The sequence below is a fragment of the Xenopus laevis genome, chromosome 1L (assembly GCF_017654675.1).
Source record: "Xenopus laevis strain J_2021 chromosome 1L, Xenopus_laevis_v10.1, whole genome shotgun sequence".
Taxonomy (NCBI): Eukaryota; Metazoa; Chordata; class Amphibia; order Anura; family Pipidae; genus Xenopus; species Xenopus laevis.
In genome coordinates, this window is record NC_054371.1 from 220,018,919 (window position 1) to 220,046,452 (window position 27,534).

At 38.4% G+C, this 27,534-nt stretch overlaps 1 protein-coding gene across 4 annotated transcripts in view; it reads right to left on the reverse strand.

Annotated features, from left to right (window-relative positions):
* wdr7.L (WD repeat domain 7 L homeolog) overlaps positions 1 to 27,534 on the reverse strand; it is a 243,317-nt gene that overhangs the window by 21,135 nt on the left and 194,648 nt on the right. The gene's annotated exons all lie outside the window — the stretch shown is intronic.

The following is a 27,534-nucleotide window of genomic DNA, read 5'->3' on the forward strand; positions in this document are numbered from 1 at the left end:
TTCTAAAAAATTCAAGTTTTCCCCTTTTAAACCTAAACCAGATACAGTAAATTTGAGGTTTAATTGGAAAAAATCCATACTTATCCATCATCTATCTATTCTACAAATAGTTATAACCAAAAACAACTCATCCGTTAAATATTACCAACAGCTTTGGGGTGTGATAAATCTCTAAAAATTAGATTTTTTTTCCCCATAACAATTCGAGTTTTTTGTTTCACAAAAAATTTAAGTTTTCCCTTTTTAAACGTCGACCAGATACAGTAAATTCGAGATTTAATAATAAAAAAATCCATCATGTATATATTCTACAAATAGTTATAACCAAAAACAACTCATCCTTTAAATATTACCAGCAGCTTTGGGGTATGATAAATCTCTAAAAATTTAATTTTTTTCCCACTAAATATCTTGACCAGAAAAAAATCGAGGTTTAATAAATGGGTGGTAATATTTTGTGTACTATACTTTTTAAACAAACGGAGAATCACTTTGCTGATCCGGCAATACGAGCAAACGTTACTGAGTATGTGAATGCACACGGGGCAGACACGTGCAAGAATAGAATAGAAGAATAGATTTCTCTCTCTTGGGAACATGTGAATCCTGGAAGTCTCCGACCCTCGAGGGAAACAGCAGCTGCACTAACCTTTCAGCAAAATTTCTCAGTGTCGAAACCCTATGAATAATTTCAGGGAGATCCTCAGCACTTCTTGCACATTACCAGGTCCATATCATTCAGCCAGGCCGCAAATACAATTACTGGGACAGAAATAAAAATAGTGTTTTCTAGATAATCGCCAGCTGTGAGGACGGCCGCGTGGTTTGGATTCTTTCCAGTCACAGGATTGGAAAATGTATTGAAATGTGCTGTGCTTTTTCTGCGGAGGAGAAGCGGCTGAATCCATATGAATTCTATTGTCAATAGAATAGGGAAATTAGCCGCCTTTTCAATATCCCCAGGGATGGTTCCTTTTTCCCCCCCTAATTGGGGAGATGGAAAGATTGGAACATGTTTTTTCAATAATAGCCATGAATGTATAATTGAGTTGCCTGGAAATGAGGGAAGAATGTCTATGAAACATGGAGACAAACAAGGAATGGGGTTAGGGAGGAGCAGGAATGATGAGGATACAATATATAATAGGGGATGAGACAACAAAACACTAATAATTCCATGCTGGGTTTTTTAAAACAATTTAAATACCAAAGTGCGTATGATTTTGAAATAGTGAACATTCTCACAGTAGAAAGTCTATACACTGTGTTAGGAATCAAGGAGGGTTGACCAGATAATTTTGTTAAAAATGGCACAGACACTACCTGAAACCATGGAGGTGAAAATACCAGAAATGTGGAATCTGCCTTGTATCAGGTGTACATCATGTGTAGTGTTTGGGAATACTGCTGTCACTAGTAAGGGACATGAAGCCTGAGAGTTTGGACTTGCTCCTATGAGCAACAAACAATAAGATTCTATCTGATCCCCATTGTAAGCAGCAGTCCTGCCCTGCTTTATGGCAGCTGAGATTCTAGCTATCTGTATAACAGAACATTCTGTCCCAGTGGCTGCACAGATCCTATCTGATCCCCATTGTAAGCAGCAGTCCTGTCCTGCTTTATGGCAGCTGAGATTCTAGCTATCTGTATAACAGAACATTCTGTCCCAGTGGCTGCACAGATCCTATCTGATCCCCATTGTAAGCAGCAGTCCTGTCCTGCTTTATGGCAGCTGAGATTCTAGCTATCTGTATAACAGAGCATTCTGTCCCAGTGGCTGCACAGATCCTATCTGATCCCCATTGTAAGCAGCAGTCCTGTCCTGCTTTATGGCAGCTGAGATTCTAGCTATCTGTATAACAGAACATTCTGTCCCAGTGGCTGCACAGATCCTATCTGATCCCCATTGTAAGCAGCAGTCCTGTCCTGCTTTATGGCAGCTGAGATTCTAACTATCTGTATAACAGAGCATTCAGTCCCAGTGGCTGCACAGATCTTATCTGATCCCCATTGTAAGCAACAGTCCTGCCCTGCTTTATGGCAGCTGAGATTCTAGCTATCTGTATAACAGAACATTCTGTCCCAGTGGCTGCACAGATCCTATTTAATCTATCATTGTAAGGAGCAGTCCTGTGCCAGCGCCTCTGGTATTTGCCAGAAATCACAGATTGCCACTCCGGGCCTGCTGCAATATTAAGTGCACATCGAAATAAGTGGCAATAAAAACAAATATATAGTATAAGATTATGTGATCTCTTTATATATATATATATATATATATATATATATATATATATATATATATATATATATATATATATATATATATATATATATATATATATAGACACTGGGTGGTAGCTCTTGCTATATGGTGTGTTGGGTGCCTCTGTTCTTATAAGCTGTTTTGGTGTAATTACTCTAAACATTACAGGCAGATCTTCTCCCCATCCCCCTTCTGACACATAAGGGACGGGGTGTGACAAAAGCGAGGACACAATGCAGGGAGAGGGGAGAATTGTTGAGGGAGGCAGGAGGCCATTGAGGAGAGCACTACACAAATCACCAGCCTCTGTACATTATTCGGATGCAAATTCAATTTCCTTTTCTGACCTCATGGCGGAATTTTCTTGCATTTTGCGACCCGTGCTGTTCATTGTTCCCAGCTACCTATGGGCCGCTCTATTCAGCTCATCTGATAATAACATTTTCAAGTCCCAGTGGTGACTGATTGGCAACGTCAGAGTACATTTAGTTTCGGAGAAGCCTAATGTAAGCAGGTTGCATTGGGGACTGTTAAAAAAAAAAAACAATTAGGTGCGAGCGTGTCACTTCACAAAGGGCTGCGTTATGCACAACTTAATCCCCAGAGAAGCCTTTTGACTTTCCAATCTGCTCTTAGTTATGGGTTTGTGGGGGACCTCCATTAGCCTGTAGGATGTGAGCTTGACAAAAATTGTTAGGGTCAAGATAATCCACTGTCAGATGCACAAAAGCGCAGTAATACTATGTGCCAGTGAGTTAATAACACTATTGCAGCGGCTACATGATAATTTGGGAAGCAAAGCAAAGTGTAATTGGAATCAGTGATGCACTTCTCTGTACCAATAGAGTTACCACCTGGCATGAGTTACAAGTATGGGACCGGTTATCCAGAATGCTCAGGATCTGGAGTTTTCTGGATAAGGGATTTTTCCGAAGTTTAGATCACCATAACTTCAGGGCCGGATTTACATAGAGGGCGCCCCTAGGCCCACTGCCGTTCATCACCCCTGTGCCCTTCCATTTATTTGTGCAAATTTTCATCATCAATGGGGAAATGTAAAAAATGATTGTATCTCCAGCTCATCCCCAGTGTTTTTGAACCATTGTGGGTGTGGTTGGGCAGCATGCCACCCCCCTAAAATCCTGCCACCCTAGTCCCGGGCCTAGGTGGCCTTTCCACAAATCCAGGCCTGCATAACTTAAGTCTACTGAAAAAGAATTAAAAACTTAAATAAACCCAATAAGATTGTCTTGCCTTCATTTTATTATATCTTAGTTGGGATCAAGTACAAGCTACTGTTTTTTTTTTTATTATTATAGAGAAATTAAATCATTTTTCAAAATTGGAATTATTTCTTTAAAATAATCAATGTAATTCTGTAATTCACAGCTTCCTGGATAACGGGTTTCCAGATAACAGATCCCATACCTGTATTAAAAGGGTTCAGAACTGATAACTGATCAGTATTTACCAACACTGCTCCAATGTGCTGATCAGATTTAATAACTTCAACCCAGGGAAGAAAAGTCACCAATGCAACAGCAATACGTGGGATTATTTACGGCAGCAAGTGCAGTTGCGGTGGTGCTCAGTTGCACGATAAATCCCATTCTTTAAAGGTACAGTACTTGTGCTCCTTGCACTTCTACATAGTGACATTTAGTTATGCTGCCTGTTTTGTGCAATTGTGCCTATTGGTGCAGGGTGCCCCCGAACCTGGCGTACATCTGTGATCCAGAAACCCGTTACCTAGAAAGTGTTAAATTATGGGAAGTCCCATTTTATCCAAATTAGGGATGTGCCAAATCCAGGATTCGGTTCGGGATTCTGCCTTTTTCAGCAGGATTTGGATCCTTGTGCCTGGCGGAACTGAATTCTAATTTGCATATGTAAACTAGGGGCAGGTAGGGAATTTTTATATCAAAAGAAGATTTTTTTTCCACTTTTTCCTTCCCTGCCCCTAATTTGCATATGCAAATTTGGATTCCGAATCAGTTCGATATTCAGCCGAATCTTTCACCAAGGATTCGGGGATTCGGCCGAATCCCAAATAGTGGATTCGGGGATTCGGCCGAATCCCAAATAGTGGATTCGGTGCATCCCTAATCCAACATTTTAAAAATGATTTCCTTTTTCTGTGTACTTGATCCCAACTAAGATATAATTAATCCTTATTGGAAGCAAAATCAGTTTATTTAATGCTTTAATGATTTTGTAGTGAACATAAGGTATGGTGATCCAAATTACAAAAAGATTCGTTATCCGGATAACTCAGGTCCCGAGCATTCTGGATAACAGGTCTCATACCTGTACAAAATACACTGACAAAAAAAGGAGCCTTATTCGCCAGTGTTCTGATGACTGAAGCTGAATGCACACACAGTATCTGGGACTGCAGAGATATATATTATATATTAATTACTTACAGCTGTATAAAGTGACAGGTCATTGTAGTAGTGTAAGTGTTTGGGGCAGAGGAAAGGAAGACAAGCAGATGATGTTTGGCTAAGATGGATATTTAGGTCCCATCAGCCCATAAAGGTGAAAGTGAAACCAACAGGGGAAAAGGATAAACAGATTATATCAATGTTCCTGGTCATAACTGGCCATCCGCACAGGGAGCTTGAGATTGAGGTTGTTGCAAGGGGAGCAATGTATGTTCCATTCAGTCAGGCAGTTGTACTGATAACCGGCTACACCTGTGCTGTACATTACATTCTATAATATAGGTTATATACCTCCCAACTGTCCCGCTTTTGATAGCTCAACCGGCAGTTGTGCGGGCCTCGCAGGCTTCTTCACGCGTGCAGGTTGAGCTGTTTTCTGAAAAATCTGATTTTTATGTTCAAACTTTTATAACCTGCCAAATTTTGTAAAATGAACATGGTAATTAGGGGGTGTGGCCTCATAAATGGGCGTGGTCAAAAAAGTTGTATTTTTCTTTTGGGAGGTTTATTTTTATAGGTGCGAAGTCACCATTCTGCCGAGTAGTCATCTAGTCATATTGGCACAGTCCATTCTATTCTGCTGGGTAGAGCTGTTATACAGGTGCCTAGCCATTCCATTCTGCCAAATACATTATGTACACAGGTGCCCAGCTACATATATATTTCATTGTACAAGACAAAGAGGTCATGGAGAAACAAAGCCAAGGCAGTTAGAAATGTACATTGTCTCTGTAGCTACAATGGGCTTTGCACATCCCTGTTACTGTTCTTGCAGTTGTATTGTATAGTCCTATGTGCTGAAAGCTACTGCCATTACACTACAGCACATGGGTCAGAGACAATACAAAGGTATTTAGATGGGAAGACTATTCCTTATAACAGCATAAATAGAATGTGTTATTTTCTGCTGAAGCTACAGAGAATGGTTTCAGTATGGCAGCTCCCACCCATAGGAACACATGCAAATACACAGGGATGGCACACTCTAAGACCCACAATCAGTTACTGTTAATTAGCAACCAACTTTAACACTTGAATATATGATGGAAAATGCTGGGGGATGTAGTATATTGGGCAGCATCAGAATGGGGCACTGGGGGCCCACCAGGTCAACATCAAGGGCCCTCCTGGCAGTCACTGGGGGCCCCTCCCAACTTCCAAACTCACTCCGCCATACCTCCCAACATTCTGGAAATGGAAAGAGGAACATAAAATAAAATTGTGGCAAAAGTTTTTTTACCACGCCCTTTTGCAGCCACACCCCCTAATTACCACGCCCATTTTACAAAATTTACAAGGTTATGAAAGTTTGAACACATGTCTGCAGTTTTTGTGTTTCATTACAGTTTTACTAATGAAGCTGAATTGCCCTTTAAACTAACTTTGCCCAAGGGACAAAACTGTTACAAATGTACCTTAAGTATCTATTCTGGGCTCTCTGGCAAGAGCTAATTAAGTTAGAAACATTGTATCTTTTTTTTGGCTGTTCAGTGTAGAGAAATCAGGACTTTCCAGTACAAACAAGGGACTGCGGGTTGAGCTGTCAAAAGAGGGACTGTCCTGCTCAAAACGGGACAGTGGTGGCTGATCAGGGGACGGCCTGGGTCGGCTGGGGCCAATAAATGCCCACCATGTTTTGTCCAGGTGTCTCGCTGGCCAATTCCGACCCTGAAACCAGGGGCCAAAAGAACTGAGAAACAACAATCTGCTTCTCCCTTAATTACAAAGCGAAGGGAAAACAAACCTTACTCATACAGATTGCACACTTTCCCTTTAAACGCATTCCCAGCCCTGGTCTCAATTACTATAAATTGGAGAAAGTTGCAGATAGGGCTGTAATCATTTATAGCTCTGAATTACCCGAGCTGCGGAGCAATTAATTACCCAGTCTCGTGAGGACACTAACGGCATCGAATGGACTTCAATAGGAAAAACACGCTTTAACGATTCCCTACAATCTATACTGACCTAATGATGTTTCCAGAATTCAGTTTTACGAGACAATTTTTTTGGTTCTTCACAAAACAACATGCACAGCGCTCGTATGTGTATCTGTGACGGTCCCTGTATATTTATTATGCCAATGAGGCTTTCCGTTATACAGGGAAACACTGAGCAATAAATTGGAACTCACCAGCAGAATAAAAGGTGGCAGTTGTATTCTCAGCTGACATTTGTGTCCCCCACCCCCAAAGAACTGGATTCTCATTAGGCAGCTATTTCCATAGAGCAGTCAGTCCACCTTCATTGTCCAATGGTGCATCCAAATGAGACTGACCACACTGTGTGTCATTGCCATAGGGACCTTAGACTGTAAGCTCCACTGGGACAGTGAATGATATATTAAAAGCTCTGCTGAATATATTATATATCCTAAATTATGTTAGACCATCCCCCCCCAACCACCATGCTACATCCCTGAGAAATTCCATAGCATAGCCTATGACTAAGGGGGTTATTTATCAAAGTCCGAATTTATCTCAATATTTTCTGCTACAAACTCCGATCAAATCCAATCGGAGTTTTTATGATTATTTATTTTTACATTTTCCTGAAAATTTGCTTTGTGGGAAAAAACTGATTTTTATGAATTTTTCAGGCTTTTTAATCTGATTTTCAAGATTTTTTGTAATTTTCACCCGAAAAAGATTTTCACCCGAAGATTGTCTTATTTGAGTGCCTGCTCAAAAATACTTTTCGGTTGGTCCACTCCCTATGCTGAGGGCTCAGGGCGGTGCACCTGGGCCACTTCCTTGGTGAGTAATAACTCCACTCATTGGAGACCCCCTTTCAAGTTTCATTAAATTCCACCCCATTAAAGATTCTTATTTATTTTTTTTTTAAAGATTTTCTTTAACTTTTTCACAGTTTATAGGTTAAAGATAGAAGAAAGTAAGCTAAAGAAGATACAAAGAAAAGAAAGATGGGTTTACCCAGATCACAGTCTCATTTAACGTGTACATTTTGGCAATCCAACAGTGTCTCGTATTCTCCATTACCCGCACCAGTTAATGCATCGTCTGGGCGGCGGTCCCAGATTTTTGCAAACTTTTGGGGGCAACCCCGGGCTAGATATACCAATTTATTCTTAGGGAGCTTGTCGTCAATTAGTTTTATCCAGAACCTCAAAGTGGACAGCTCCATGACTTTCTACGGAGTATTGCTTTCTTGGCATAATGGAGTAGCTGATGGAGGCGCAACCTATCTCCTCACGGGAGACTCAAATCTCCAATATGTCCCAGTAAACAAAATTCCTGGGGGCCGGATGTTAGGTAAGCCGAAAGAAGTGTCCATAAAGGTAAGTATTGCAGTCCAGAAACGTTGTATCTTAGGGCACTCCCAGAACACATGCAGATAATTACCTTGTTCAACATTGCATTTAACACATACATCTGGATAGCCTGGATATATTCGTGCCAGCCTGTGCGGTGTATAAATATATAATAAACTCTATTAAAAAATTTTGTGTGGATGTATCTATCCTTTATTGAAATATTTATTTCGGGGATCTGCTCGAGTATTTCCTTCCGAGATCCCTCATCCAAACCAAGTACATCCTGGGCCCATTTACCTCTAATATGCCCTATCGGATCAAAGTCCCCCTGCTGGAGGATGGTATAGAACCAACTGGTTTAGAGAGCTCAGGCCTGCGCAAGTAACGTTCAATAGTGGATACCGTCACGCTCAAAGGTTCTATGGCAAATTGGGCTACGAACAGATGTCAAATACCTGAACAACATACTGTTCTGCAAGTCAAATTCCTGCTTCAGTTGGGCAAACTGTTTGATGTTCTCCGAGGACACTATGTCCTTAAGATATTTAACCCCCCACATTGGCCCATACAATTACATCTGGTACAGCCCTTAAATGGGTTCCTATTACCCCACAATGGGGTCCATTTTGACCATTTGCCTCCCTTCCAGTACTCTGCAGTCACAATCTTGGAGAATAATTGAATCACAGATTTCATATTGGGGGTTAAGGGGTATGCAGATGGGAGCCCTCTGTGAAGTTGATTTGCTAGAACTTCAAAAGAGGAGATCACTGCTGCATCAAGTAAAGTCGCTTGATTATTAGGATCGGAATTCAGCCACCACCAGGCGTAAACCAACTGGCTAGCGTAGAAGTACAATTGAAAATTGGGAAGTGCTAGGCTTCCCTTAGTCACCGGGGCTTGCAGAATCTGCAAAGAAATGCGAGGTTGTTCCCCAGCCCGCACCGCATTTCTGATGCAAGCATCTAGATCTTTGAACCACCTTTTACTGGGTATGATGGGCGCATTATGGAATGTATAAAGAAATTTTGGTAAAAAAATAATTTTTATTAAATTTACGCGGCCTGGGAGGGATAACGGAAGATTTAACCAATTCTGTGTTTTCTGCTTTAGAGCTGCCATCCCTGGGGAAAGGTTTAATTCCATGTATTTCTGTGGGTCTTTAATGAATTACTATACCTAAATATGTAAAAGAAGATACCCATTGCAACGGTACTCCCTGGGGCAGATCCCTGCTACACTCATTATCAATTGGAAACAACACCGACTTCGCCCAATTGACCCGAAGGCCCGAATGGTCGCCAAATAGCACACTTCCCTCAAAAGCTCTCCAAGAGAGTCTCTAGGATTGGCAAAATATACTAACATGTCGTCCGCATATAGTGAGATTTTCTCTTCTACCCTTTTTCAGTTTAAGCCCCTTAATATCAGGATTATTCCGAATTAGTATAGCCAGAGGCTCTATTGCCAGGGCAAATAACAAGGGGGACAATGGGCAGCCTTGCCTGGTTACTCTAGCTAGTTGGAACTCCTGGGACAGTTCTCCATTTATCAATATTCTGGCGCTCGGAGCATCATACAGTGCCTTTACCCACTTGATAAAATGTCCTCCCAAACAATACCTTGTTAAGAGGGGCCAGAGATATGACCATTCAAACGTGTCAAAAGCCTTTTCCGTGTCAAGGGACACTACCACTCTTTCCCCAGTGACCTCATGGGTGGCCCATATGTTAGTGAAAAGTCGTCTGATATTAATATCCGTGGCCCTCGTGGCCATAAAACCTGTCTGGTCAGGGTGAATTAGTTGGTCTACTACCTGATTTAACCTTTGCTAGTATCTTAATATCCGTATTTAAAAGGGAGATGGGTCTAAATGATTCACACCTATCCGCTGGCTTCCCTACTTTCAGAATCAGAGTAATTATGGCTAATTTGGAGCTACCTGGTAAGGAGGCCCCTTGCAATATGGAGTTAAATAAAGAGCCAATGCCTGGGCACCACCAGAGCTTTTTGAGCTACTTGTGGGCTACTTGGCCGCGGTCTTGGACAAGTATCTATCCAGTGCTGGACGTTATCTGTCTGGTTTGAAAACCATAAATATGACTCTTAGGGGCAGATTTATTAAGTGTCGAATAGTAAATTAGAATTTTTTTTTGGTGTCAAAATTCACACATTCAAATTTCAACCACACAATTTGAATGTGAGATGTATCACACCTGGACCATGGAAACAGTTCTAATTCGAATATTCGCCACTTAAAACCTGCCGAGTTCATTTACAAGTCAATGGCAGAGGTCCGTTGAACCATTTCAATATGTTAATTACCTTCCTGACATTCAAGATTTTCTTGGAGAGAAAACTCGTTCCAATTCGATTCGGATTTTTGGGTTGGGACTATTCGATCGAATATCAAATATTCCAATTTTTTCCTAAAGGGGTGGATCACCTTTACGTAAACTTTTAGTATGTAAAAGAATGGCCAATTCTAAGCAATTTTCCATTGGTTTTCATTATTTATTTTTTATAGTTTTATAATTATTTGCCTTTTTCTTCTGACTCTTTCCAGCTTTCAGATGGGCGTCGCTGACCCCATCTAAGAGCAAATGCTCTGTAAGGCTACACACTTATTATTACTGCTACTTCTTATTACTCATCTTTCTATTCAGGCCTCTACTATTCAAATTCCAGCCCCTGCTCAAATCAGTGCATGGTTGCTAGGGTAATTTGTAATGCAAATTGAAAAGGTGCTGAATGGAAAGCTAAATAACTCAAAAACTTTAAACAATAAATAATGAAAACCAATTGCAAATTGTCTCAGAATATCACTCTCTACGTCATACTAAAAGTTAACTCAAAGGGGAACAACCCCTTTAAATAACCTACCATTTCAGTTGTGAGTACATTCGGATTTATTAGAGTAAAAATAAATTCACAAATTCGACCTTTGATAAATCTGCCCATTAAGGTTGGAGCAGCTCTTTGCCCCCCGGGTAACCTGCCGGGTGCTGTTGCTTGAGGTGAGTTTCTCAACTTACCCCATTGGTGCAGCAACCCTTACTAAGGGTAGAAAGAAGAGGCACATGCCTCAGGGGCAAATAGTTGTGGGAGTAATAATTAGCAGAAGAAAGGAGCAAGAGGACATCAGCAGGGGACAGTAAGTGGGCAAGGGGGAACCTGTGGACTGATGAAGGGTGGTGGTTCTGCAGGGAGCTGGGCCACATACGGGTTCAGTTGTGTTTGTGCAAGTTTGCCTGCAGTCAGTTCCACGTTATACCTCATTCATTAAAGGTGCTTGTGTCAAAATACTCTTCTGCATAGCTGCTTTGTTCCAAATATCTTCCTCAAGTTTCAAATCGAGCACAGTTGCACCTATTGACACGGAGGAACCTTGAGGCTATTGCCACCTCCAGAACAATCAGTAGCTGCAGGGTTCGCTCAGCCCCATGCGTCAATAGGTGCAGCATCGGGCTAAGGATGGGCACCCAGACGAAACACGCAGGGTTGACAGATGGCCATGTTTTGGGCCACTAACTGCCCCAAGATATTTGTTTTGGATTCAAAAAGCTACACCTAGGGGCAGATTTATTGAAGGTTGAATTTCAAATTCAAGGGAGCTTTTTTAAATTCGCATGAACTCAAAATTCAACCACTTGAAACAATTCAAAAAAAGCTTGAACGTCAGGAAGGCTGCAAACAACTACAAATCTATCCCAGGACATCTCCCATTGATTAAAACAGCAATTCGGCAGGTTTTAGGTGGCGAATAGTCGAATTCTTATTCTTAAATAGCCAGAGTATGAGAAATCTCGAAAATCTAATTCTTGAAAAAAACGAATCAAATTTTAACAATTTCCTAGTCGAATTTGACAGTTTTGCCCATTAAAAAAAGCTTGAAAATTTTAATTCAAATTTTCAATTCGACCCTTGATAAATCTGCCCCCTACAGTTTTACCAGCTCAAACCAGATTGTCTCTCATTAGCAGCATTGAAATAGCTCGAGCAAGATAAAATATACTTAGAATTTGCGACTGCTCTGCACAATAATAATTGAAAATATCATGTATCATTTAGAAACAAATCTTAGCTACTGTATTTTAACTTATTAATAGTGACATCCAGTGGTTACGTGGGCTATGGCTTGGTTAGTATTGACCTTGTGCAAATAGACAAAGTGTTTCTCTAAAAGAAAACACGGCACCATGGCAAGTATTAAATTAACACACAAGGTGTCTAGTTACTCAGCCTGCTGGATCTTTTGCAGCTTGGACAACATGTCCAAATTGCACAGATACAGCCAATCAGCGTGTAGGTCAGGGATCCCCAATCTATTTTTACCTATGAGCCACATTCAATTATGAAATGAGTTGGGGTGCAACACAAGCATCCAAAGTCCCTGGGGTGCCAAATAAGGGCTTTGATTGGCTATTTGGTAGCCCCTATGTGGACTGGCCGCCTACAGGAGACTCTGTTTGACAGGACACCTGGTTTTATACAACCAAAACTTGCCTCCAAGCCTGGAATTCAAAAATAATCACCTGCTTTGAGGCCACTGGGAGCAAAAAAAAGAGCAAAAAAAAAAAAAAAACTGTTTAACTTTTTTTTAATGAAAAAGAAATCTCCAATATACTTTAATTAAAAAATGTGTACCATTTTTATAAAAAAAACCTGACTGTATGCAGTGAAATTCACCCTTTGTTTTACTTGCTTTGACAGCTGCAGTTAGGAAACTTCAGACGGTCCCTAACTGCTGTGCAGGGAAACAAATATACTTTCAAACGACAGGGGGGAGCCCCCGCCTTACTTCCCAGAACTTGAGCAGCTTTGTTTGTTTCCCTGTAACAACTGTGTAGATTTGTTTGCACAGACCCAGTGCAGTCTGTATATTCTGATTATTAATCAGTCTTGCTGTATCGGCTTCAGGCAGATATTATTTGACTTGTGTTGTTTTGATCATTTATGACGATCCCTAAGCTTAACCTCCCAACTGAAGCCCAGAACACACTGAGCATGTGCGTAGTCTTGGTCTTGCAAAGATGTTTAGCAAAGGTGACAGCCCCCTGCGCCAACTTTAAAACCAAAAATCATTTGTTTAATTGGGCTTCTGGTGCAGTAAGTTCATGTTTATATTTAGGGGCACATTTACTAAGGGTTGAATATCGAGGGTTAATTAACCCTCAATTTTCAATCCAACGAAGTAAAATCCTTTGACTTTGAATATCGAAGTCGAAGGATTTACCGCAAATACAGATCGAAGTAAAAATCGGTCCATCAATCGAACAATTTTTCTTCGATCAGAAATAGCTTAGATAACTTATGGGGAAGGTTCCCATAGGCTAACATTGTAGCTCGGTAGGTTTAAAGTGGCGAAGTAGGTAGTCAAAGTTTTTTTTAAAGAGACAGTACTTCGACTATCGAATGGTCAAATAGTCGAACGATTTTTACTTTGAATCGTTCGAATCGAAGTCGTAGTCGAAGGTCTAAGTAGCCTATTCGATGGTTGAAGTACCCAAAAAAAAACTAAAAGTATAAGGTAGAAATATGCCCCATTAAGTGCTTCATGAGATATTCTAGATCTTTCAATCTTCCTCCAGATATATGTAGGGTTGCCACCTTTTATAATTTTTTTTACCGGCTGCTTGGGGGCGGGGCCTCAAAAGGGGCGGGCGTGATGTCAAAAGGGGTGGGGTGCGATGTCAAAAGGGGCGGGGCCACGCAACGGAGACCCGCGGACACTAGAAGAGGCAAAGAAAAAGGTAAGTTGCAGGGGATTGGGGGCAGGCCGATGGCTCCTTTTGATATTATTATATATTTACCAGCAGCTACATTGCCGGTAAATTTGTAATACCGGCCCCGGCAGGTATTTTACAGGCTAGGCCGGTAAAATACCGGCCGGGTGGCAACCCTAGATATATGGGGTATATAAAAGTACCAAAAACGCTGTTTAAATGGAAAGGTCTATGTTAGCATTGGATTGTTTCTAAACGGGCATGTCTGTTGATAGAAAACAGCTCAATATACAGTACTCGAGCAACTTCTTTTCCAATTCACCGTGAAACGTCAATTATCTTTATCAAATAACAGTATCTCATCGAAGTCCATTATCAAGACAGAATCTTATTTTATTCATTTATTTTTTTCTTGCCGGACTGCAGCGCTATCTGTATATCAAGCCCAGCCGCTGTGCCTGAGAAGGAGTGAAAGGCTGTAAAATAATCAATAAGATTCATCAAATTGCGGTCAACGAGTTGTGAGGAATGAAGATTTTGATGAAAGCTCAACTTTTCTTTTGTAAGTTCAGATGAGGGAAGACAGTAATAATAAAGTTTGATCCTTCCGCTGTACTGAGCTATAGGAAAGTACCATCAGTACAAAGGGAATGTTAGCAGCTTTCTCTGCAGTGTTTAACACGAATGTCAATACAATATTACATTGTCATTCCCCTCTTGACCCACAGGTGCTTGGATACATACAGTATAATAAAATAAATTTGAGGATTGCAGCAACTACCCAAACAATATAGCCCCCTACACATTAAATTTCTATACATCACCTTATTCTGGTATCTGTCTTTAAGAGATACGAGAGAAATACCGGGGTGTGGTCCATATGATAAAATATTCCATTTATGGCCTCCAGTATAATTCAACCTTTAGAGAACACTAGGGGGGTTATTTACTAAACTCCGAATGCAAAAATCACGACATATTTGATTTTTGTTTTTATAAAGTCAGACTTTTAAAAAATCACAAATTTTTCATGATTTATTAAACCCTGAGGATGGAAAAGTCTGAATCTGAAAATCTGGCATCTCAGACCTGTCGAGGTTGCGAAGTTTTCGGGTGCAAATTCTGGAAAAAACTTGAAATTCAGATGAAAAAATCGTGAAAATCTGATTTTGTTTCCTGCAAAGCACATTTTCGGGAAAATTTAATAATAAATAAGCTTAAAAACCCGAGCGGATTTGATCGGAGTTTGTAGCAGAAAATATTGAGATAAATTCAGACTTTGATAAATAACCCCATAGGAGTTTTCTTTCGTCATCAGTTGGGAACCCAACGCTCTGCTCTAATGCAACAATGGCCAACAGGTCATGAAAACATTGTTGGGGACCTGTTTGACTTTACATGGCAATATCTTCCCCCAGACATGGGATCATCCTTGTTTTACTCAACCAAAGCCACAATATAGATTGTTTCCCCATAGTTTGTTTAGTCCTGTACAGGCATGGGAGCTGTTATCTAGAATGTTACAGACCTAGGGTTTTGCGGATAATAACGTAATCCATAATTTAGATCTTTATATCTTAAAGTGGACCTGTCACCCACAGCTGTATAATGAAAGTAATTTGAAAATTAAACATGAAACCCAATTTTTTTTGTTTCTTTAAAACATCCATATCTTTAATAATCACATTTAAAAGTTTCAGCTGTCAATCATATTTAGCCTGCCCCTCCTCTATGCTTCAGGCATAGAGGCGGGGCAGTCACTTCCTTTCACTTTCCATTCAGTACTTACTAGATGTCACTAAACTCCTTGCATTGCCCCTCCCTCCTCACACTCTACAATTGTGTAGCGTATAATGCATGGCCATTAGGTCCCCAATCCTGGCACATACACCTACAAGATTTTGGAGTGATAAACAACTTGCCTTGTCATAAAATGGCACCTGCCTCTTACTATGATTGTGAATTCCAAGACTAAAGGAAACAAAATTTAAATAATAAATATAGTGCGAATGAACTTTATTTTGCTCAACTAACGTGATAGAAAAGAATTTGGAATTATTTCTTAGGTTGACAGATCCCCTTTAAGTCTACTAGAAAATCCTGTAAACATTAAATAAACCCAATAGGCTGGTTTTGCCTCCAATAAGGATTAATTATATCTTAGTTGGGATCAAGTACAAGCTACTGTTTTATTATTACACAGAAAAAGGAAATCATTTTTGAATACTTGGATTATTTGCATCAAATGGAGTCTATGGGAGACAGCCTTTCTGTATTTGGAGCTTTCTGGATAACGGGTTTCCGGATCCCATATCTGTATAATGATATACATAAAGCAAATCCTTGGGTCCCATCTTCAAAACTCTATAGACATCCATGCCCTGTTGCTCTGTAAACTAATGCCTCCAATGCATTTTTAAACTTGGGGTTGCAAGGCAACTAGGGCACAGGGTTTGGAACAAATCAGCAACTGTTGAATGGCAAACCAGGTTGTAGGTCACTTATTATTCACATTCAAGGTAAAGAGCCAGTGGTTAAATCTTCCTAAATCACCTCTGATGAGTGATCTACAGAACTTTCCAACTGGAGAGGGTAGTGGAGGTTACATTGTTGCTCAGGGGCGTAACTATAGAGGAAGTAGACCCTGCGGCTGCAGGGGGGCCCAGGAGGTATAGGGGCCCCACGAGGCCCTAATTCATATACAGTTTCAATAAATATTGGTAAAACAAGACAACTGCTAAAAATTTTGGGGGCCTGAAAAATAATTTGCTGTGGGGCCCAGTAATATCTAGTTACGCCACTGTTGTTGCTACACAGTAGTGTCTTGTGTATCTTCAGATTACTACATAAAGAACATGGGAAAAAAAGCCAAAATATAGGAATCAATGTCTTTTAAACGTCAAGTCTATTTTGAAACCATGAGTGGCGAGTGTAAAGGTGGAGGAGGAAAGTGTGATGGTCTTCTACTCCGTTCCGAATGAAACAGAACACCAAGCGTGCACCCACTTGCAATCACTGATAGGTTGATAAAAAGTCTGCCAATTTACTGATCACAGCCTATGACATGGTAAGTGTCAGTTCTATTGATCAGGCCCTGATCTGGAGTCCATTAACTTGCTGTAGAGATTTCACCATATAATACAACACAACAATTAACTCATACATGTGATCCAAGCTCTGGATGTGTGAAGGTCTTTGGGATACTTTGGAGGGGGAAGAGCACTTTATGGCAAATTGTACAACGAATAACGTCCCTTTAACATGATAGGTATAATAATTACAATGACTGAGCTACAGCGTATCAGAAATCCAGGTCCCCTTCTACTTACATCCTAAAAGAGTGTAATTATCAATATGACACTGCACATGATGGCAACATTTCATATTTGGAATGCAACGTTTTCAATGGATTTAGGATTCTTAGATAAGGGCACCCGTCTATTTTAGCAAAGAGAAGGAAAACTGATAATACAGTTAATCTCGGGCAAATTTGTGAGATGCAAAACAGGGGGAAAAAATGAGGATTTACACGGTAACACATGGATCTTGCAAGTTCTACATTATGGCCATCTGTGGGACTTGAGTTAACAAGTTATTGAGTTATTGATTGCGTATTACATCTCTGACAGCCTCGGAGGTTGGAGTAATACTCTGATGAGGATGTAATGTGATGTGTTCGATAATGATTGGACATTGTGTATCTTTAAACAGACTTTAAAAGAAATGTACCGATTGTTAATAGGAAGTAAGCCGGATTCAGTTGGGAACTGGATTTTTCCAAGGAAAAACAAGCAAAAAACCCCAGTAAATCCCATATTCTTACTGTCACGCAATGCTTAGAGCAGAGGCTCACTTTGCCTTGTCTCTTTTAAAAAAATATGCGCTTAATATTCATTTATTTCCTGCTGATTCTTTCCTATTCAAATATTCACTCCAAAAAAAAAAAAGACAACACAGAACGATGTTGCCTGAAACAGAAAGAGAGAAAGGAAAAAGCCTGATTGTTTAATTACTTAATTTGCTGTAATTATAGACAGCTGTTGAGTCCCCACAGGCTTATAGCTTGAAGGCCTAATGTGTTGATAATAAAGACGGCTCGAAAATTGTGCGGCCATTAGTCTAAACACGACGCAACTATACACTGTGATCTTTTGTGCAAGAATAGTTGCTTAAAATAATACCATAATTAGGCTTTTTTGCAGCTTCTTTTAATATTACTTTCTTTTGTGAACTCACCGACAGAATTTACATTGTGTGAACAGTGTACAGAAGGTATATGGACTGTGTGTGTGTGTGTGTGTGTGTATATATATATATATATATATATATATATATATATATATATATTATATATATATATATATATATATAATACAATATAATACAAGAGCGATGAATATCCTGTAAATTACATAGTGAATAAAGTACCCCCTATTGTAAAATATAAGGATATTAGAAGTTACCGAGGAGTTCCATGACCATATAAATACACAAGGCCGAAAGCCGAATGCTTTTATACAGGTCATGGAACTCAGAGGTGACTTCTAATATCCTCATATTTTCCAACAAGGGGTACTTTATTTATTATAATACATAAGTTTTAGTGAGTCATGCTACAAAAATGACATCACTACTCACCGTTTATAACGGATGACATCACTAGTCACCGTTTATAAGGATAAAATTTACAAGATACATATCATGGCTTTTGTGTATTATATCCTTATACATGGTGTTAGTGATGTCATCAGTTATAATCGGAGCTTAGTGATGTCATTTCTGTCACATGACTCACTGAAACTTGTGTTTTATAATAAATAAAGTACCCACTATTGCAAAATATGAGGATATTACAAGAGTTCCTTCAGCCTCGTGCTTTTATATGGCCATGGAATGTCTCAGTAACTTATAATATCTTTATATTTTACAATAGGGGCTATTTTATTCACTATATACACATTTCAATTCATTAGGTGCTGGGTCAGACATTAAGTATTTATTCAAGTATCCATACACCTTCTCTTGGGCAACTCATTTTATTTACTGTGCATTACATATACTTCATTCAAATACAGGTATGGGATCTGTTATCCTGAAACCCATTATCCAGAAAGCAGCGAATTATGGAAAGGCCGTCTCCCATAGACTCCATTTTATCGAAACAATCCAGATATTTAAAAATGATTACCCTTTTCTCTGTAATAATAAAACAGTAGCTTGTACTTGAGAGCAAAACCAGCCTATTTGGGTTTATTTAATGTTTACATGATTAACGGAAAGATCCGTTATCTGGAAAACCTCCAGGTCCCGAGCTTTCTGGATAACAGGTCCCATACCTGTATAGACATACCAACACATTTAGGGATACACACCCTAGAACAAACATAAATATTAATAGCGAAAAAACTGTACAAATGGATATTTTAACCCTTGCTGGGATTTTATTTACATATTGATAGATTTAAGCTGCCAATTAGTCCCTAAGATTGAGTCAGCAGCTGCTTGGCCAATGTTTTTCCCCTCCTTGACAGATATTTGACTGGACAGGTTTAAAAATCACATTGGGCGTTGATGTGATCTGCTCCCGACAGCCTGCATTGGCCTCCGTTGTGATCCGATTGTTTGGTCTGATAAGTCTACTCCTTATTGTTAAATTTAAAACTTCATCTTGATTCCCCAAAGGATAGCTTGAATTTTTTTTTTCATGTAACTTATGATGAAAAACTTCCTAGTCCACAATCTGCTTAGATCCGAAGCAAACATTTCAACAGATTTTACTCTATGGCATCACTTTGTGAATATAATGAATATTGAATTTGTGCTCAGCTGACAGTTTATAGCAGTTGCTCCTCGCTATTAAATGAAAATTTGTAGTAAAACATGGCTCTCACCAAATACCCGAAGCCGAGGCGTTTCAATAAACATCTACACAATGAAGTGAAAGCCCTCGCTTTTACCATATCCTGATGGAAACACTGGCTATGGTGATTGATGAATGATTTCTCAGATGATATCCCAGATGAGATTTTCCAAGCTGGATTCCTAGGGGTTAATTTGATTAAACGACCTAAAACATGAACTCTTGCGGTACTTGTATCCCAAATGAGTTCATATTATCTTCGCTCGTTTGAATTACATTAACCCCAAGGAATCCAACCAGGAAAATCTAAATATCTGGGATACCTCTAAAAAAAAAAAATCATTCGGCACAGCCGATGCTCCGTCGTTGCGTTCATTCATTGTTTCTTGGAGAGGAAATACTAATGGACAGTAAGACGGGAGCACAAAAGTCCGACCTGCCAAAGCAAAGAAGACACTAAAAAATTGCTCCTGCACTCAAGGTGGCAAACAATAAATGTTCTCGAGAAATGTTCCGATGTTTGCAGGCTATACAAGTTGGCTTCCAGAGTGGAGTCGCAATAACATAGAATGTTTTATTAGGAGTGTCATGGAGACGGTGTGAAAAATCAAGAGCCACAGGCAGTAAGCTGCAATGGGTCAATAATGCTCACAGAGACATTGTGTAGAGATAATCAACAACACGGCCCTTGGTTCTCTATGCACTGCAAACAGCTGAAGGGCAAATCAATAGAGCCATAGGAAGGACACTACTGTGGTACACTTCCCACAATACACTATTATTACTGTAGGAAAGCTTCCAAAATGGAATCAATGTTACATCCTCCAGGATACCGTATTTCAACTGTATAAAACAGTATAAAAGTAATTCTTTCTCAATGCACACGCTCAGGTTTCCTCAAAGGATAAGGCTGGAAATATGAACGTTGCCATTTGGATATCTAAAGAGGCTTTCGTCGTTACATGGGCAAATATGGATTGGAATTAATCTGGGAATATCAAGGCAGCCAACTCCACTGCTGGGATTTTATGATTTGGTCAAACACTCGGTTTGAAATGTGTCGCCCCTTCCAGGACTCCTGCCTAAATGGGTGCAGGGTTGCTGTGTATGTGGACGTGACTTTTATATTCTTTGTGCCTACAAACTGCTTCCATACCTAGACACTGCAGTCTTTTTTTTTTAGAAGGGTTCTCCAGAAATCTTTAACAAATTAATCTGCAAACACTATGGGGCAGATTTACTAAACTCGAGTGAATAGTTTGAATCCAAAAATATTCGAATTTCAAAATAATTTTTTGGATACTTCGACCATCAAATTGGTCAAATTCAATAAAATCGAATGATTCGAACGATTCGAAGTTAAAATCATTCGACCATTCAATGATCGAAGTATTGTCTCTTTAAAAAATCCTTCGACTCAATACTTCGCCAAATATAAGATACCGAATTGAATGTTAGCCTATGGGGACATTGTAGATAGGTTTTGGGCACTTTTTATGATCAAATAAAAATCATTCAATCGAACGCATAAAATCGTTCGATTTGAACGATTTCATCGTTTGATTTTTATTCGATTGTTCGATCTAATCTTTTGTGATAAATTCCTTCGAATCCGAATATCGAATTCGAAGGATTTTACTTTTTTAACGCTCGAAATTCGACCCTTGATAAATCTGCCCCTAAGAATTATAAAATAATTCCTACTTCACTGAATTATATAGTCAAGTGTTTTCTGCCATTTTTGCGGTTTTATTGTAGACTACAATGAGGGATGTTATGGAGTTTAAAAAAAAAAAAAAGACACCCTCAATTATATTGCTTGATTTTTCTGTATTCAGGATATGTTTCAAATGTCAAAAATATATTATAAAAATAAAGTTGGCGTTAAAAATCGAATAAAACAGAAATTTAAAAATATCGAATTCTCTTTTACTAAAATTTAAATTCATCGCTATTTAAATTTCAAACAGGATAAAATTTTAAATTATCTGCGATTTTCGAAGGGATCTCAAACTAGGGACAATGATTTTTTTTATCTGATTGAATATAAAAATGTGCAAGTTTATCTCCTTCTAGTCACTGCAAATTAATGATGTCTGAGAGACATAGCACTGAAATAAAAAGTAGGGATGCACCGAATCCACTATTTTGGATTCTGGCCGAGCCCCAGAACCCTTTGCGAAAGATTCGGGCGAATACCGAACCGAATCTAGGAAGGGGAAAACATTTTTTACTTCCTTGTTTTGTAACCAAAAGTCTTCCCCACCCCAAATTTGCATATGCAAATTAGAATTTTTGGTTCAGCCGGGCAGAAGGATTCGGCCAATCTGAATCCTGTTGAAAAAGGCCGAATCCTGGCCGAATCCCGAACCAAATCCTGGATTAAGTGCATCCATAATAAAAAGATATAGAAAGTAATATTTTTAATCATGTATAGTTTCTAGCTGCATCTGCTTGTATATAATGATATAGTATTTAACATAGATGAGAGATAAACATTACATCTACACATTTTTCTCTATTCCCTTTCAGAATCACAGCACCGCTGAATACCGATGTTTTCTGAATGTTTGATAATTACTCCTTGACAAGTCTTGGGGGGTGGGGGGTTCTGCTGGGACGTGCTGGGATTGAAGCAGCTATTGTCTTGCAGTTTGTTGTCTTTTTAATTACCATTCCTTGATCAAGAGAAAGTACATTGATTGTAAGCCTGGAATGTGAATTTCACTATCTCCTTATCCAGCTGAAACTCCTAACGTCCCAATGTGACGGACAGATACACTAAAAAGTAGGGATGCACCGAATCCAGGATTCAGTTTGGGCTTCGGCCAGGATTCGCTCTTTCTCAGCCGGATTTGGGCGAATCCTTTTGCCCGGCCGAACCAAATCAGAGTTTGCATATGTAAATTAGGGGTGGGATGGGAAATCACGTGAAAAAATGTTTTCCCCCTTCCCACCGCTAATGTGAATATGCAAATTAGGATTCGGATTTGGTTCGGTATTTGGCCGAATCTTTCGCATCCCCACTAAAAAGTGAATCATTTCAATCTCTGCTTTGACAAAAAGGACAGAGCATAACGATAACAAAAAAATCTAATATTTCCACTCAGTCATTGAACAAGGCTCTTTATCTGCTAAAACATTATTTTCTGTTCTGTATCAGCAGAATCTCATTGCTTAAATGATGTTTGACTTAGTGACCCACAATATTTTTTGCAAGTTGCTTTTAGTTGTCTTCATATCAACAGCCCAAAAGGTTTAAATATGACCTGCAATAATTATTATCACTTTCATACTATGGACATGTAAATGGAAATCGGTATAGAAAACACAGCAAGTCAAAAGAAAAAAAAAAGAAAACTTGTTAAAATTAAATATATCAAAGAATATGTTTGTAATACATGTGTGCTAAATTATAGTTTAAAATAAAAATGATTTGTAATACATGTGTGCTAAATTATAGTTTAAAATAAAAATTATTTGTAATACGTGTGTGCTAAATTATTGTTTAAAATAAAAAAGTAAACTAAACGCAAGTAGCTTGCAAAATATAACCAAAACAATTACATTTTGTTCCCCTGTTTGTAGCAGCTAAGCTGTTGGTAAAACAGTCGGCTCATTTCCAACTCTGAGTTGCTCAAGTAGTTTCTTGATAAGCCAAATGGCAGACTGATAGTTGGGGAGTATTTTATTAAATATAAGTTCCATACATTTACAGAATACATACTAGGATCAATTATATAGGAGGAAAGTAAAATTGAATTCAGCCTTTACCCCAGTTTGTAGAGCAGCCCTGACCCTACAAATATATAAACAATGCTGCCATTTGATTGGAGGCTGCACATATCGATGAGCCAAATTTTTTGGCAAGTTTCGCCGCCAAAATGACACCCATAGACTCCAATGGGAGAAAGAAAATGTCGCACGTAAAAAAAAATTGATAGACTTTAATGGATTTCAGCAAATTTTTGGTGAGTTTTTGGCTCTATCTACCATCTACTCTGGGAGTGCTAGTTGCACTAATTGCATTTTGATTTACATGATAATAGAGCTACCATTTTAATACCATTTTAATACCATTTAAATATAGCTCTTATAAATGTGCTTCTGAGTAAAGTAAAGTGTATCAAATAGGAAAATTAAGTGGACTGAGGAGATGGAGCAAAGCTGAATGGAGCTGGATTCACTAAAGACAGAACACAGATCACCATTCAAATATATCGGCAGAAGGATAAGGCTGTAAATATGAATGTTGTACTTTGGATACTGGCTTTTGTCCTTACATGGGCAAATATCGTGCAGGTATGGGACCTGCACCTACGCATTATCTGGAAACCCATTATCCAGAAAGGCTTTCTCCCATATACTTCATTTTATCCAAATAATTAAAATGTTTGAAAATTATTTCCTTTTTCCCTGTAATATTTAAACAGTACCTTGTAATTGATCCAATCTAAGATATAATGAATCCTTATTGGAAGCAAATCCAACCCTTATTTAATGTTTTCATGATTTTCTAGTAGACTTAAAGTATGAAGATCCAAATGACAGAAAAATCCGTTATCTGGAAACCCCAGGTCCCAAGCATTCTGGATAACAGGTCCCATACCTGTAGTTAAATTCATCTGATTATATCAATGCAGCCAACACCACTGCTGTGGTTTTATGATTTGGTCAAACACCCGGATTGAAATGTGTTTCCCTTCCATGCGTCCAATTGCGTCCATACACAGACCGCACAGCCTTTTTTTCAGAAGCGTTCTCCAGAGATCGTTAAAAATTAATTTACAAACACTAATGAAAGCTACAAACTGTCTGTCCCATTTTAATATAGCTCTTATAACTGAGCCTCAGAGTAAAGTGTATTAAATAGGACCATTTAAGGGCAGATTTATCGAAGGTCAAATTTCAAAGTTATGTGAATTTTTATAGTTATAAAAGTTATAAATTCGAATGTACTCAATACTCGAATATTTGATCGGATCCGAACGACCCAAAAATTCGAATCGCGTTTTAATTAACATTTTCAAATGGTTTAATGGACCTCGACATGAACTTAGGTGACGAATATTAGAATTAGAACTGTTTCTAGGGTCCACGTGTGATAATTCTCAAATTCGAGTTGGTGGTTTAAAATTTTAATTTATGAGTTTTGACCGAAAAAAAAAAATTTGAAAATTTGAATTCTAATTTACCAATCGAACCTTGAAAAACTGCCCCTTAGTGGACTGAGATGGAGCAAAGCTGGAAGGAGCTGTATTTACTAAAGACAGAACACAGAGCACCATATATCATTAGAAAATCTGCATAGGGCATCATACATCAGAGTCTACTAGCCATTCGCATCAGATTAACTGCTAGACCATCATCAATGTACTGGGCTCTCCTGCTGAAGTTCATGCCAAATGTCTCGCTCTATAGACCCTGTATTATAGAATCTTGTGAGCACAAAACATTCTTTCCCTCAAATGTGTGCTTATTTATTTAAAAAAAAAACAAAAAAACAAATCTCGAAAACTCGTTCACATAAAAAAAACCTTAAACACAGTAAAATCACATTCTACCCTTATTTTTCAGAGTCTGCCAAATTTCAAATTCTTCTTGAAAACTTGTATTGAAAAATATCTTAATTTTGAAATTATAACCCCCCAATTGTCTTCTACATGATCTCAACAGCATTTAGATTCCAAATTTCAATAAATCTTCAAAATTCTAGTTTCAGAAACCCAAATTTGAATTCACAATTTTTGCCACTGAAAACTTGAATTGTGGCAAAAAGTCAAATCCGAAAGTTAGTTGCAAGTCTGTTGATACTTGATTAACCTGTAAACTAATTAACACAATTCTTTCATACATTAGAATATAACAGCATAAACCATAAGAGTTCAATGTTGTGCTGGGAATACCATTACTAGCGTGTAAACATTTATTTTTCTATAAAATACACTGCCATTTTAATCTTTGTTCTATACAGATCACGGTCTTCTATGGCCTATACAATGTATCATTTAATATTTATTTTGCCTTTCGCGTTTCGGGGGAAGGAGTGACACATTCGTCTACACAATTTAACCTTTATTGTCTGTATTGACCTATATTAAAGCACTTGTAGCTCTACTTCAGAGGTCACTAGGGATTTGTTAGGATAAAGTGTTCATAGAAAATCTGGAAATGCTACTGGCCATAAATATACAAGCATATAACATATCTCACGGCTCCAGGATCCTTATATCAGCTGACAGATAACATGCTGGAAAGGGGAGCATGACCCATCTACATTTAGGCAGCTGAAGAGCTTTATGAATAATGTATAGCATGAAGAATATAAAATGGATGTCTGTAAACAGTAATGGTAAATTTATTAAAACCTACCCATCTTTCCCATCATTCCTTATTGGGTTAAAAAAACAAAACAAATATATATATATATATATATATATATATATATATATATATATAACAAACAAGGGAAAGTTGTGCTCACCACTATTTTTTAAAACCATTAGGCGGGGGTGCAATGAGGCTGTGACCACAAAATACATATAGTCAAATACAAGAGTCCTCTGCACTCAACCCATTATCAATATATTTAAGACAGCGACATTTTGTGCATACTGCTACTAAAAAATGCCTTACCCTTTAAACAACACAGGGATTGTTTGTCCATATATTGCAATATATTTAAGCTGGCCAGCTACGTCAAAGTCATCCCATATCTGGCCAGTCCTATGCTCAATTTCATCTGATTCATTAAGAATTCTATTGCTTCATTATACATTTTATGGGATGACTTTGACGTAGTTGGCCAGCTTAAATATATTGCAATATATGGACAAACAATCCCTGTTTTGTTTAAAGGGTAAGGCATTTTTTAGTAGCAGTATGCACAAAATGTCGCTGTCTTAAATATATTGATAATGGGTTGAGTGCAGAGGACTCTTGTATTTGACTATATATATATATATATATATATATATTTATACAGGTATAGGATCCATTATCCTGAAACCCATTATACAAAATGCAGCAAATTACAGAATGACCATCTCCAATAAACTCCATTTTAGCCAAATAATCGATATTTTTAAAAATGATTTCCTTTTTCTTTGTAATAATAAAACAGTATCTTTGCTGTTCCTGATGAAGTTTGCATAATGAGTGTGCCAGTCTTTACCTTTTGGTATATATATATATATATATATATATATATATATATATATATATATATATATATATATATATATATATATATATATATATATATATATATATATATATATATATATATATAATATACAAAGTCACGAATATCCTGTAAATAATATCCTTATAAACGGTGACTATTGATGTCATCAGTTATAACAGGTGAGTAGTGATGTCATTTCTGTCACATGACTCACTGAAACTTGTGTATTATAATAAATAAAGTACCCCCTGTTGCAAACATGAGGATATTAGAAGACCTAATAATGAAACTCCTCTGTAACTTATAATATCCTTATAATTTACAAGAGGACCAATGGGTCCAACAGATTTTGTCTGAATGGAAATCACTTAAGAATTTTTGATTTGATTTGAGAAGGAAAGTCTTTTTGCACTTGGGGGTGCCAAATGTTAGGCACCCCCAAGTGATTGTATTTACATACCTGAAACCCTGGTGCTCCTATCAGCAAGAAACTGCACCGGCCCGGGGTTATACCAGTGAGCACCACGGAGAACTTATCTTCCAGCTTCTTCTTTCTTCAAATTTCCCGGGGCAGACGCATGCACAGTTGAACGAAATAGCCGACTTTTTAGTTAAAGTTTGACTTTTCACTCTAATGTGCATGCGCAGCCACGCAAAGAAGGAGGACGAGGATCACTCCGTGGTGCTCACTGGTATAACCCTGGGCCGGTGCCGTTTTCTGCTGATAGGAACACTGGCCTGGGGTTTCAGGTAAGTAAATACTATCAATTGGGGG